At 53.1% G+C, this 11,960-nt stretch overlaps 1 non-coding gene across 1 annotated transcript; it reads right to left on the bottom strand.

The window, feature by feature from the left end:
- Nucleotides 1-4,933: 4,933 nt before the first annotated feature.
- On the bottom strand, nt 4,934-5,137 carry LOC134434510 (small nucleolar RNA SNORA74). The gene has a single exon (XR_010031868.1). It is a non-coding gene; the product is annotated as a small nucleolar RNA SNORA74 (small nucleolar RNA).
- Between the last annotated feature and the right edge of the window lie 6,823 nt (nt 5,138-11,960).

The raw sequence follows: 11,960 nt of genomic DNA, 5'->3' as shown, positions 1-11,960 counted from the left end.
CCCACATAGGTGCCCTTTGCTCATTTCACCTCTCTCTGTTTCAGGGTGATTGCACTTATAACTTGATTGAACAATATTGTGCAATTTTTGAACACTCCAGTTTAAAAATAATTATCTCCAAATCCTTCTCTCTTTCCCTGTGCACCTGAAAAGGAAGGGATACCAAGGGTTGGTCTGGCTCTCTGCTGCCTGGAGTTTGCCTACTGGGAGCTGTCTCTCTCTGTCCAAGCTTTGTCCCTGCCAGTGCTGCCCGAGCCCAGGCCAGCCCTGGGGGCTCAGCTCTGCCCTGCAGACCCCTCCCAGCACAAGGCACTGCCCAGGGGGCCCTCCCTGGCAGTAGGGCCTTAAGGGCAGGGCAGACAAACAGAGATGCTGCAAGCCAAGGTGCTGCTGCTGCTGTCTGTAGGGAGAGGAGGCTGAGGAGGTATTGTCTGAGGGAGATCTGAGGCACATCTGCTGATGCCCAGGCTGACAGTGCAGGAGTGTCAGTGACACACCCAAAGCTGACAGCTCCTTTCCCTTCCCTTGAGGAAAAAGCTGAGAGCAGCCCTGGCCATGCAGCACCATCTCCACAGCAGGAGGAATCTGCCCTGATGGGGGTGGCTCCCTCCACCTCCAACTTCTCCCCTGCAGTGTCCATGGGGAGATGCCAGGCAGGCTGAGAGGTGCCCCAGGCAGGTGGCACATGCCCTGGGCTGGCCAAGAGCCCTGAGGGCTGCAGGAGGTGCTCTGCAGGACAGCCCTGGGCAGCCCTGGCTGCAGCCCCAGCTTCACCCCCTGCAGCCATCCCTGGCAGCAGGAGCCGTCCTGCCCTGTCCCTCCGACGGTGCCCAGGGCAGCCCCGCTCTGCAGCACATCCTCCTCCTCCTCCTCCTGTGCCACAGAGAAACTGGGAGAGTCCTCCTGACACATCCCCCAGGCTCTGGGGTGTGCTGGCTTCAGGAGGTCCCTCCAGGAGCACAGGGGATATTGCCCTGCACCCACACACTCACCATGCACAGGGCTGTGAAGATCTTTCCCCAAGTGAAGTCTCAGCTCAATGTCTTACCAATCCTGATTGCCTTCAGCCTGTCTCTGCCTGGCTCCTATCCCCTCAGTGCCTGCAGGCAGAGCCCTCAGCCCTTCTGGGCTGGGAGAGGAGCTCGTCCTGGGAAGAGCTGTTCCTTTAAAGCTCAGCAGCACAGACACAGCACAAGGACTTAAATGAGCCTCTTGGGGCTTTGGTGTTGTTTACATCAGACTCAGCCCCGGAGAGTGTCTTCAAAAAACTTCTCAAGAACTCAAAATTAAATTTAAACTCTTAAGTTTCTAGAAGTTTTAATGGGTCCCACTGAAGAACGCAACTGGGAAAGTGTCCCCAGGTTGCAGTTAGAGCAGAACACTGGAGGCAGTGATGACAGCTGGGGACAAACAAGGCCAAGGTGCTTCTGGTGCTGAGCAAAGCTGGATGTGTTTGAGGAATGCAAAGGGCCAAGGCCTGAGCCCCATCCCCTGGCCAGGCAGATCCTATCCCTCCCTCCTTGCTCAGGGCTCTTGCCGGGATGGGCACTGGCATGTGGGCATGTTCAATACCAAGGGCAGGAGCATGGGGCGGCCCCTGTCAGGCTGCTGAGCAGGGACAAGGAGGCAATGAGGCCCCAGGCCTGCAAGGGTCACTTGTCTCCTGCTCCTGCCTCAGACCCAGGACCAGCAGCCATGGCCAAAGTGCTGCCCAAGTTGGCTCTGTCAGGGCTGTCTTGCAGCTGCTGCCCATCCCTGTGCCCTGTGCAGCCCAGGCTGTCCCACGGTGTCCCTGCCCTGCGCCTCTGTCCCTGCAGGCTGTCGGCGTCCCCCGGCTGCCCCACCTGGCTGGGCCCTTCCTTTGCTGACAGCTCTGCCTCCTGCCTGCCCCTGCCTGCCCACACAGAGCCTTGGGCTGCTCCAGGCTCCTTCTGGGAGATGGGTTGTGCCACAGCCCTGCTCTGGCAGGGAAATTAATCTCTCCTTGTTTCCATTCTGGGTCCTCACAGCTGCATTTGGTGACATTATTTCTATCTCAGGTTCATTTCCACTATGAACAAGAGGTCCAATATATTTGAATCCACCTTTGTCATCCTCACAGGCTGTTCTTGTTCTGCCCTCAGTCTCCACTGAACCCAGGACTTCCAGTTCCCATACAGTGATCATGTTCTTGGGGCCTCCAAATCCCATCCTGGGAGATCTCTGGGCCTTGTCAAAGGTGCTCAGCCCTGGAGATGTGATTTAAGTCCAGGAATGGCTGAGTACATTTTTGCCCAAGATTGTATTGGGGAATATAATACAGAATAATACACTGTATCTTTTAAGTGACTGAGGGCAGATTTAGATTTTCTGTAAGGATGAAATATTTTTTGATGATGGTGGCAGGACACTGGCATAGGCTGCCCTCAGAATTGAAACCCCATCACTGGATGTGTTTAAGGTCAGGGGCTTTGTACAACCTGAATGAGTGAAGGTGTTCCTGGGTAATGGGAGTTTTACCAGAGACTCTTTTCGGTCTCTTCTAACTCAAACCATTTTACATTTCTTTGGTTCTTATATCCCAACTGCTTCTCCACAGGGCTGCAAATACCTATGCACACCCTGCCAGCATTTTAATGTGGCCTAATTCCCAACACTTTCATAAAAAGGAAAGAATTGCCATATTAGGGACATGAATTGTCATGTTTATGGAGGAATCATGAAAAGCCCCAAAAAGCAAAGAAACTGAAAGGAAGGACCAAAATCTCAGTGTGAAAGATTCACCAAGTGGGATACAGGCAGAGACTCTGACAGTGACCTCCCAGCTGACAATGGGGGTTTCTGTCTTGGGGTCTGAGTATCAGGATGGAAGGTCGCTCCCAGGAGGAGTCCCTGTGCATTTTCCTCCCCCATGGCTCTGCCCTTCCTGATCCAGCAGCTGTGGGGCAGCAGAGCGGGGGCAGTGCAGGGACAGGCCTGGTTATGACAGGGCTGTTGTGGTTTAGGAATGGTGCTCCCAATTTACTACACCTACTACCAAGACCATGTGTCGCCCCAGATTTATATTCCCACCATTGCCCCCCCACACCACAGGGGCTTTGCCTGGCCTGGCCCTTGTGGGATCTCAGCACCTCAGGACTGATGTGCAGAGAGACCGAGACCACTCTTGGGGGGCTCGGGAGTCCTGGAATGTTGCCAGAAGTGTCTGGTGGCTGGACTTTGATCCTGCAAGGGAGATGACACCTGTATGAGGATGGGAGGGTTTCACTGGGGTAAATGGTGAAGGGATAAGTTAATTAGATTTTAAAACACAGGGTTTAGGATTTCTGTACAGGGGGGTTTAGAGAAGTAAGATGGAGGAATTGGGGCATGTCCTGTCCTTCTTCTTCTTCTTCGCCTCTATCTTCTGTGGTGATGTTGGCACTTTGGGATTGGTTATTACTAGAAGTAGACTGATCAATAAGGGTGACAAGTATTGGAGGGAAAAGGTAAATATTGTATACGTAACTTTGAGTATAAAGATAGGTGACCGCCCTGGGGGCTCTCAGTGTGCTCATGGCTGACATGCTGTGCAGACCTCTGTCGGGCCGAGAGAAAATCTTTTACATAAACAACTAATAAATACTGAAGATCGAGAAAAAACCTGAAGCCTCTTCTCGTCCTTTGAAGCGCGGGCTGTCCAAGGCCATCTCCAAGCCTTTCCAGGCCATAAATCAGCCGGGAGAAATCCGGCAGGCCCTGATTGATCTCAGCCCATGTTTCACAGTCAGGGATAACCTGGAGATGGTGTCCAGGGTTCACCCCTGTGTGGCCAGTCCAGACCCCCCTGAGGCACTTTAATCCTGGCCGCCCCATCCTCCTGTCTGTTGTTGTGATGCTCTTCAGTGCCCAACTCTTGGGCACGTGAGCATCCACAGGAGGGAGTTTCATAGCCAACTTCTCCCCCAGACAGAGATGTCTTGCCCCAGTCCAGCAGCCCAGCTGGGTTTCCCTCTGTGCTCCCAACTGTCCTTTTTCCATGGTTCCAGCCACCCCAGAGAGCATTTCCCACCATCCCCAAGTCAGTGCAGAGGTGCAACGCTGGCCATTTCTCTCGCTCAGAGCTCCAGGGATGGTCCCAGTGCTGCAGTGAGTGCCGGAAAGGGGACCCCACAATGGGATATTTCTTGGTCAGATACAGACAGGAAGAGTGACAAACTGTCTGTGACTCGGGTTTTGGCCTGACAGTCCCCGCTGTGGTTTGCAGGGAGCTGCAGTGTGGCTCGGCCCTGGCTGTACCCGGCAGTGCTGGCCTGGGAGAAGGTGTTGGTGCCAGCTGGCCCAGGGAGCTGCAGCGTGTGGGGAACGAGTTCCTCCTGGCCTCCTGCCTAGGGTGGCACTGAAGGGCCTCATGGAGCCAAGGGGCCATTGTAGCTCTTCAGGGCCCCATGGAATTAAGGGGACTCTTTGGACATTGTGGGGCCTTGTGTGACTAAGGCCATCGTGACACTTTAGAACCAAGGGGCCACTGTGAAACTACAGGGCCTTGTGGAACTGACACTGAAATCACCCAAAAAGAAACTTTCTAACACAGTTTGAGTATCAAAAAGCATTCATTTTTATTGCAGCACTGATCACTTGGAGGATCCTTCCTCCATTCGAGTGCCCCAAACATCATGCGAACAGAGGTTTTATGATACACACAAGTTCCATATTTATGAGCTATTCCTCTGTAATGCTCTACATCTGGCCTGTAGGCCACACAGTATAAATAATTCCAACTTCATAAGTGATTTATTATATAATTACCTTGCTTATGTAATTCAACCAGTAAGAGCAGGCCCAGGCCATTGGAGACTCAGGCTGCTATTGGCTGGTTAGCTGAGTAGTAACTGGCTCAGCCAATGAGGATTACCTTCATGGGCCTTCTCATCTATATAAGGAAGTTAGATCTCAATAAAGCTGCCTGTTGCTGCATGGACACGTACAGTCTAGTCACCTGTCTCCACAGGCAGGAGTTACTCCACTCTCAGGCATGCAGAGTGCTGCCAAAACCTGGCACCACTGAGCACCAGGACGGCCTTGCTGGTGCCAGAAAAGCTCAGCAGCACCTTTCTCTCCCAGCAGCATAACACTGCCACAGGCACTGAGCAGCCACGGGCAGCTGACTACTGCTGGGAGACAAAAACCCCAAAACTGGGGGGTTTACTGGGCAGAAAAAACATGGAGGCACTTTTCTGATGATGCCTACTCTCATCAAGGCTTCATCCAGCAAGAGGAATAGATAAGCTAAACTTATTTCTGGATAAACCACGTCATTTCCACCCTGAGGACCTGAGGCTAGCACAGGAGCCAGCAGAGGCCTTTTAGACAGCAAAACATTTTTGCCCATTTTCCCAGGCTGGCTCACAGTCACACCTCACCCATGTGGCTCCAGAGCTCTTGCTGTGTCCCACGGGCAGGTTATACCTTCACATCTGCTCTCGCAGGCTCCAGTGCCCTCCCGGAGCGCCTCCCCGGCTGTCCCAGCACAGCTCAGCACAGCTCAGCTCGGGGTTCCACATGTGACGGGGCCGGGGCACCTCAGAGCTGCTCCTTCGGGCGGGTCACTGCCATCGGTCATCGGCTGAAGGCCTAAAGAGAGGACAGAAGAAACATCACAAATAAGCCATTAGTTCCATCTGTATTCACAAAGCTCAACAGCAGCGGCCTGGCTTGTGGCAGAGGACAAAAGCCAGCACACCAAGCGAAAGGCTGAGGAATTAATGCTGAACCGCACAGCCGAGCAACATCTCCAGTCCCCCGGCCGAACAGATAAATAGGAGACAGTGAGTATTTCAGGTGGCGCCTTCCTGCCCCGGAGCCCCGGTCTCCAGCCCCGCTGCCGCCGCCACCCGTGCCCTGTACCCCGCCCCCCCTCACCTCATGGCGGCGGTGGCCCCTCATGGCGAGGGAGCTCGGCCCGCCAGAGCCGCTCCTTGCCCTCACGGCGGCGAGCTGAACTAGCCCAGCCTGCCAGAGCTGCTCCTTGTCCTCATGGCGGCGAGCTGAAGGAGCCCAGCCCGCCAGAGCCACTCCCTGCCCTCATGGCGAGGGAGCCCGGCCCGCCAGAGCCGCTCTTGGCCCTCATGGCGGCGAGCTGAAGAAGCCCAGCCCCCCAGAACCGCTTCATCTCCACACGGCGGCGGGGACAGAAAAGGAGTAGGCCTGGCCACGCTGCCAAGGTGATTCCACAGACACCGCCCCGCTCGCTTCGGCCGCTCCCCCCGGGGCGGGGAAAAACCCTCGGTAATCAGGCACCGGGAGGGACTTTAAGATCATCTCGTCCCACTCCCTGCCATGGGCAGGTACACCTTCCACTGTCCCAGGTTGCTCCAGTCCCTGTCCGACCTGGCCTTGGACACTTCCAGCATCCCTGACAGAGCCGGAGCAGGAACACGATCTGTGGAGCTGGGAGAACTGAACTCAAGCACCGGCTCATGGGAAGCAGAGGGCCGGTGAGCTGCCTCTGCTTGCCCCTGATGTGTCCCACTTCGGGCACAGGAGGTAGAAGTGTCAGCTCAGAAACAAAAAATCCAGCCCTGAAATAAGCAGAGAAAAAGCTGTGGTGCTGCCAAGTGCCTTGCTGGGAGAAGCACAATTCCACACCTTCCCTGACCTCCACTGGATGCTGTAATATCAGCCCAGTGCTCTGTGTATCCATGTCTGGGCACAGCAGTGTAACTGTAACTCCCTTGCTGGGGATCCATTCAAAGGAAGTTTTTCTCTGTGCTTTGTGCTCCATTGAGACACTTGAAGGCCTTTCTAGAAAGCCTGGCATCCCTCCCCCATGCTCCTCATGTGCTTATGCTCTCAGAGCTCAGCAGTGAACTCAGCTGGAGCTGTGCCTTGCCTCAGGCAATCATCCACTCCAGCTCTGTCTTCTTCAAATGTTTCATGGTCTATTTTCAGTCAAGCAGGCAGCTATTCTTCCTGGATGTGGGGTGCTCCTCTCCAGCTCAGCCTGATCCTCCCTTGTCCTGGGAAGCTCTGAGTTTGTTGTGCCCAGGACACTGCTGTGTGCAGGGACAGAGGCTGGTGCTGAGCAGAAGGAGCTCGGTGCTTCCCCTGTCACTGATGAACCTGGTGAGGAACAGGTTTCCCAGCTATGCCCAGTGCAGCACAGCAAAACCTGTCTGGAGGAGAGACAGGTAAGAGCAGACACAGAACACTTCATGCTCTTGTTCCCGGGGGTCTCGCTGCCCATGGCCAAGGGCACGTGCCCACACAGGCAAGGATGATGACTCTGCCAAGACCCTAAGCCACAGCTTCAGTTTAGAACTGTTTAATTCATTAGCCCAGCATGGGGCCCAAATGAATATGCTTTGTCTCCTTAATAAAACATTTTCAGCAGGATTGGGGAGATGCTTCAAAAGCTTCCTGAATGCCAAATACCAGAACTCAGCAACTCTCAGTGCCAGGACCAGTCTCTCACTTCCCAGTACGGATTCCCTCTGTGTGCACAGCTTTTTCTCTGCTTGCTGGCCTTGGAGGGGGGCTCAAACAAAGGCCTGCACATCATTTGTAAACTTTGGGTGAAAAGCATCAAACCAGATGAAACACAGCAGAGCCGCTCTGCCATGGGGGTGAAGCCCTTTTCTGTCACAGGAATGAGCTCTCTGCATTAGCTGCAGCCAGTCCCTGTTGTTCATCTTGGCTTGCTGACCACTAAACAGAGCCTCCTTTTCTCCTGCAAGTGTCCTGGCAAGGCCTGAAAGGACTGAGAAGCTTTGTTCCAAGCCAGATTAGAGATATGAGTTAGTACAAAACAAAAGCCCAGCAAGCCTCCTGGAGAGTTCCTCTAGTCTAGACACAGCTCCAGAAGCCTGGGTAACCTCTGTCGAGTGAATGTTCAGTTGCAGCATAAAGGAGGAATCACATCTGAGTGATTTTGCTCCCATAAATTAGCAGGATGGGTTAAACCAGGACATGAGCACTGTCTGCTGGCACAGTGCATCCACTCAAGAGATCTGCACTGGCATGGAGCTGTAGTGCTTCAAAAGATGTGTGCTCCAAGCCTGGGGTGGGACATCCCCCATGTAGCTGATGTCTGCAGCTCCTGTGGCAGCAGGAGAGATCCTTTACTGTCACCTCAGCCCTGAACACACCCATGCCCAGGGCTCACTGCCTGCCCCCCGTCACTGCTCAGCTCTGGCACTGCAGGGCTGGTACTGTGATCCTTCTGTACCAATCAGATTTTGGCTCAACACCATTTGGCCACACTGTCAGTCACTGGAGAAAAAGACAGAGTAGTACCATGGGAAGAGGAAGAAAATTCAGTAAACCTATGGAAGAAAAGATCTGTGGATGTACATCATCATCTACCATGGTGGTCACCTCCAGCCCCACAGCCAAGCACGTTCAGGCTTTGGTGAGAAGAACTTTTATCCCCCTGGTGTCTGTCATGGCTGGGGCCTGTGATGATGACACCTCATGGGTGTTGGTGCTTGCACTGCCCTGTGAGTGACACCAGCCTTGCTTGGCTCCCACACAGCAGAAGGCAGGGCAGCCATGGCCTCGATGGTGCCTTTTCCTCTTTGAGGTGCTGCACCCAGGTCAGGGATACCCCACATGAGCACAGACTGGGAGAAGAGCTCATTGACCAGCAAAGAAGGACTTGGAGGATATAATGGATGAAAAGCTGGACATGAGGCAACAGTGGCAGCCCAGAAACTCCCCTGTGCTGGGCTGCACCCACAGAGGAGTGGGCAGCAGGTGAGGGGGGGATGGTCCCCCTCTATTCTGCCCTTGTGAGATACCCCTGCAGAGCTGCTCCAGCATCAGGAGGACCTGGAGCTGTTGGAGCAAGTCCAGAGAGGCCATGGAGATGCTCCCAGGATTGGAGCCCCTCTGCCATGGAGCCAGGCTGGGAGAGCTGGGGGTGCTCACCTGGACAAAAGAAGGCTCCAGGGAGAGCTCAGAGCCCCTTCCAGGGCTTAAAGGGGCTCCAGGAGAGCTGGAAAGGGACTGGGGACAAGGGATGGAGGGACAGGACACAGAGAATGGCTCCCACTGCCAGAGGGCAGGGATGGATGGGATATTGGGAATCAGGAATTGTTCCCTGTGAGGGTGGGCAGGCCCTGCCAGGGTGCCCAGAGCAGCTGAGGCTGCCCCTGGATCCCTGGCAGTGCCCATGGCCAGGCTGGACATTGGGGCTGGGAGCAGCCTGGGACAGTGGGAAGTGTCCCTGCCATGGCAGGGGGAGGAATAAAATTATTTTTATGGTCTCTTCTGACCCAACCCATTCTGTAATTCCATCATCTCCTCTGCCTCCACAGAGGGGCCATTTCCACTTCCCCACTGCCATCACAAGATGGCATTCCAGACCTAAAAGCTGAGCTGGCTCAGCTGATACTTGGAGATCTTTTCCAGGCCCTGGGGTGTCCAACCCCAGAAGAAGCTGTGGATTTAACCCTGCCTGCTGAGCTCTTCTGCCAGGTCTCAGCCCTGACACTGCCTTTTAATCACATCCTTTAATGCCAGGGCTGTGCTTTAATCAGCTGCACTGAAACACTGCTGCCGTTACTGTGTAACCTCTGAGCCATCTAATTGCACTGAGTTAAGCCAGTTACAGCTTTGACAGTGAATGTCATGCAGAGCACTTTAATCTTGACGTGCAATACCTCGGGCTCTTGCAGGGCCTCCTCTGCCTCCGAGGACACGCTGCTAATCAGACCGAGCCAGGATGTAGTTTAAGACATGGACAAAGGGAGCCAAGGGCAAATCATGAGCAAAATGAATCTGACTCATTTTGTTACAAAGCAGTGTTGAAGGTAGAGCTGCCTTTTCTTTGCCTCAGAATGATTTGGGAGAGTAGTGAGAATAATTTGTTTCAATAATTTATAACTTCAAAATAATAACAAAAAAAAAAAGAGAGAGAAAAATCATTCTTCTTAGATATGTTTTTTAAAAAGAAAGCTTATTTTGAGTTAGGTGCATAAAGCACTGGTGCAGTGTGTTATCCCCTGTGTCTGCTCCCACGTGTGAGTGGGTGCTCCAGGCTTCACTCACCAGTTGCTCCCTGCAGGAAGAACCCATGATCCAACCATCTCCTTCCCTGGCCAAGGGCCTGCAGCGTCCCACCGGGGCTTGGTGCCATGTCCTGGGTGCCAGCTCTGCCAGCACAGCTCCCCGGGGATGGCAGTGGGGCAGGATCTGCTGCTCAGCTGCCTCGGAGGCTGGGGCTGGCTGTGTCCCTCTGGGCAGCTCAGGAAAGGCTGCTCCGGCTGCTCCTTGCAGGGAGCTGGAGCAGCAACCTCACTTGATCGGGGGAAAGAGCAGTCAGGAAAGGTTACATAACCCCGACCAGGCTGCCAGAGGGGCGGTGCAGCAGCAGCAAGGGCGGTGCCCCTCTGGATGTGGCTGGGCAGGAGCGTGCCCTGCCTGTGGGACCCTGCCTGTGGGACCCTGCAGCCTCTCTGTCCATTCAGTCTTGCCTGTGTCTCCTGACCCTGTCAGAGCTTGCTGGTTTTGTTGTTCAAAATGCCCTCGGGCAGCTCGAGGAGCCCGTGCAGTTCCTTCTGTTCTGGGCTGAAACTGCTGCACAGCAACTCCTTTTTCCATTTCATCTCTGGCAGAGCCCTTGAGCTTTGCTCCCTTCCTCTTCCACCCCCCTCTCCTCCTTCTGAGCTTCTCCTTGGCCAGAGGACAGATCACAAACCACAAGCTCTGCTATTCATCTACAAGATCCCAAGCCACTGTCTCAGTGTGATAAAGGTGATCTGCTAATCGTGTGGAGAGGATCCCCCAGGATGCAAACCCCTGCTGGGATCTGTGGCAATTCCATGGCATCAGCCACAGGGTCAAACGTACAAGGGGGGGTTGCAGCTGCCTTGCCCGAGTGTGGGCACCACAATCAGCCTGCCTCAGGAATTGAGACCTGCAAAGGCCCACCAAACACACCTGTGTCCTTCCAGTGCCCCACCAGGTCTCCTGGCAGCAAGGAATTTGCTTTAGTTCTGTGAGTTTTATAAAGCCTGACTCAAACCCCAGGGATTTCAGGCAGTGCTGACACGCAGAGTGGGGTGGTGTGAGCACAGCCCTGGGGTCAGGTGCTGGGGCAGATGGGTGGGCACGTCAACATCAACCCAATGTTTTAGAGCAGAGCTAACTAGGAACAGCTTATTCCATTAAGAAAAAAAGAAAACCAATAATCATTCTTAATTAGGACAGAAACCTCCAGATAGGCTTTTTTAAAGAAAATGCCTAAAAATACCATTTTTGCTTTGATTTGAAAACTAATTTTTGCTCTTCAGACTGTAAGATAAAACAATTTGAATTGATGATGCATTTCACAGCAAAAATACATCCCTTTTCATCTTGAAAATGCTGAAATGAGTTGTTACAAAATTTTCAACTTTTACCCCCTTTCTTAAAAAACAAAATTTTTAATTTAGATGAAATGTCTTTTTTTTTTTTTTTTTCCTAATGGAAACGCTTGATTACATTTTTACCCAACAGTTCTAATTAGTATTAACAATTACAGCTGATTCTTGGTGGGGTGATAAACAGCTGGACTGCACAGCCCTCTCCACTCTGGGACTTCCAAACAAGCCCCAGCCCTGGCAGTTTAGCCTTCTGCAACATTTTAGACTTGTCTAGTCACTGGAATTTATTTTTCTTTCTTTTTTTCCCACCCTTTCTCCTCTGAGGGTTAGATTTTACCAGTGCAGCATCTCTAACAGTCAGGGAACTTCACAGTGAGTTGAGATCGTATTGATTTCTCGAGGAAGAAGCCGCATACTAATTTTTCCTGTTTTCCTCCCTTGAGGAACGCAGGTAACAGCTCCAGGAAGGCAGCTGGGTTTGTAGATATTATGTTTACCCACTGGCTGTCAGGGAATTCTGAGGTCTGTGGGACCATCATGGGACACAAGGAGACTTTGGCTGGTCTGGTGCAAGGCTGGATTTGCTGAGAAAGAATGTGGGATTAAAGCAGAACAGGTTAAACCTGAGAGAAGCAT

Source organism: Melospiza melodia, unplaced genomic scaffold (genome assembly GCF_035770615.1).
Source record: "Melospiza melodia melodia isolate bMelMel2 unplaced genomic scaffold, bMelMel2.pri scaffold_37, whole genome shotgun sequence".
NCBI lineage: Eukaryota > Metazoa > Chordata > Aves > Passeriformes > Passerellidae > Melospiza > Melospiza melodia.
The sequence above is the reverse complement of the archived record's forward strand: the minus strand, read 5'-3'. Positions and strand labels throughout refer to the sequence as shown.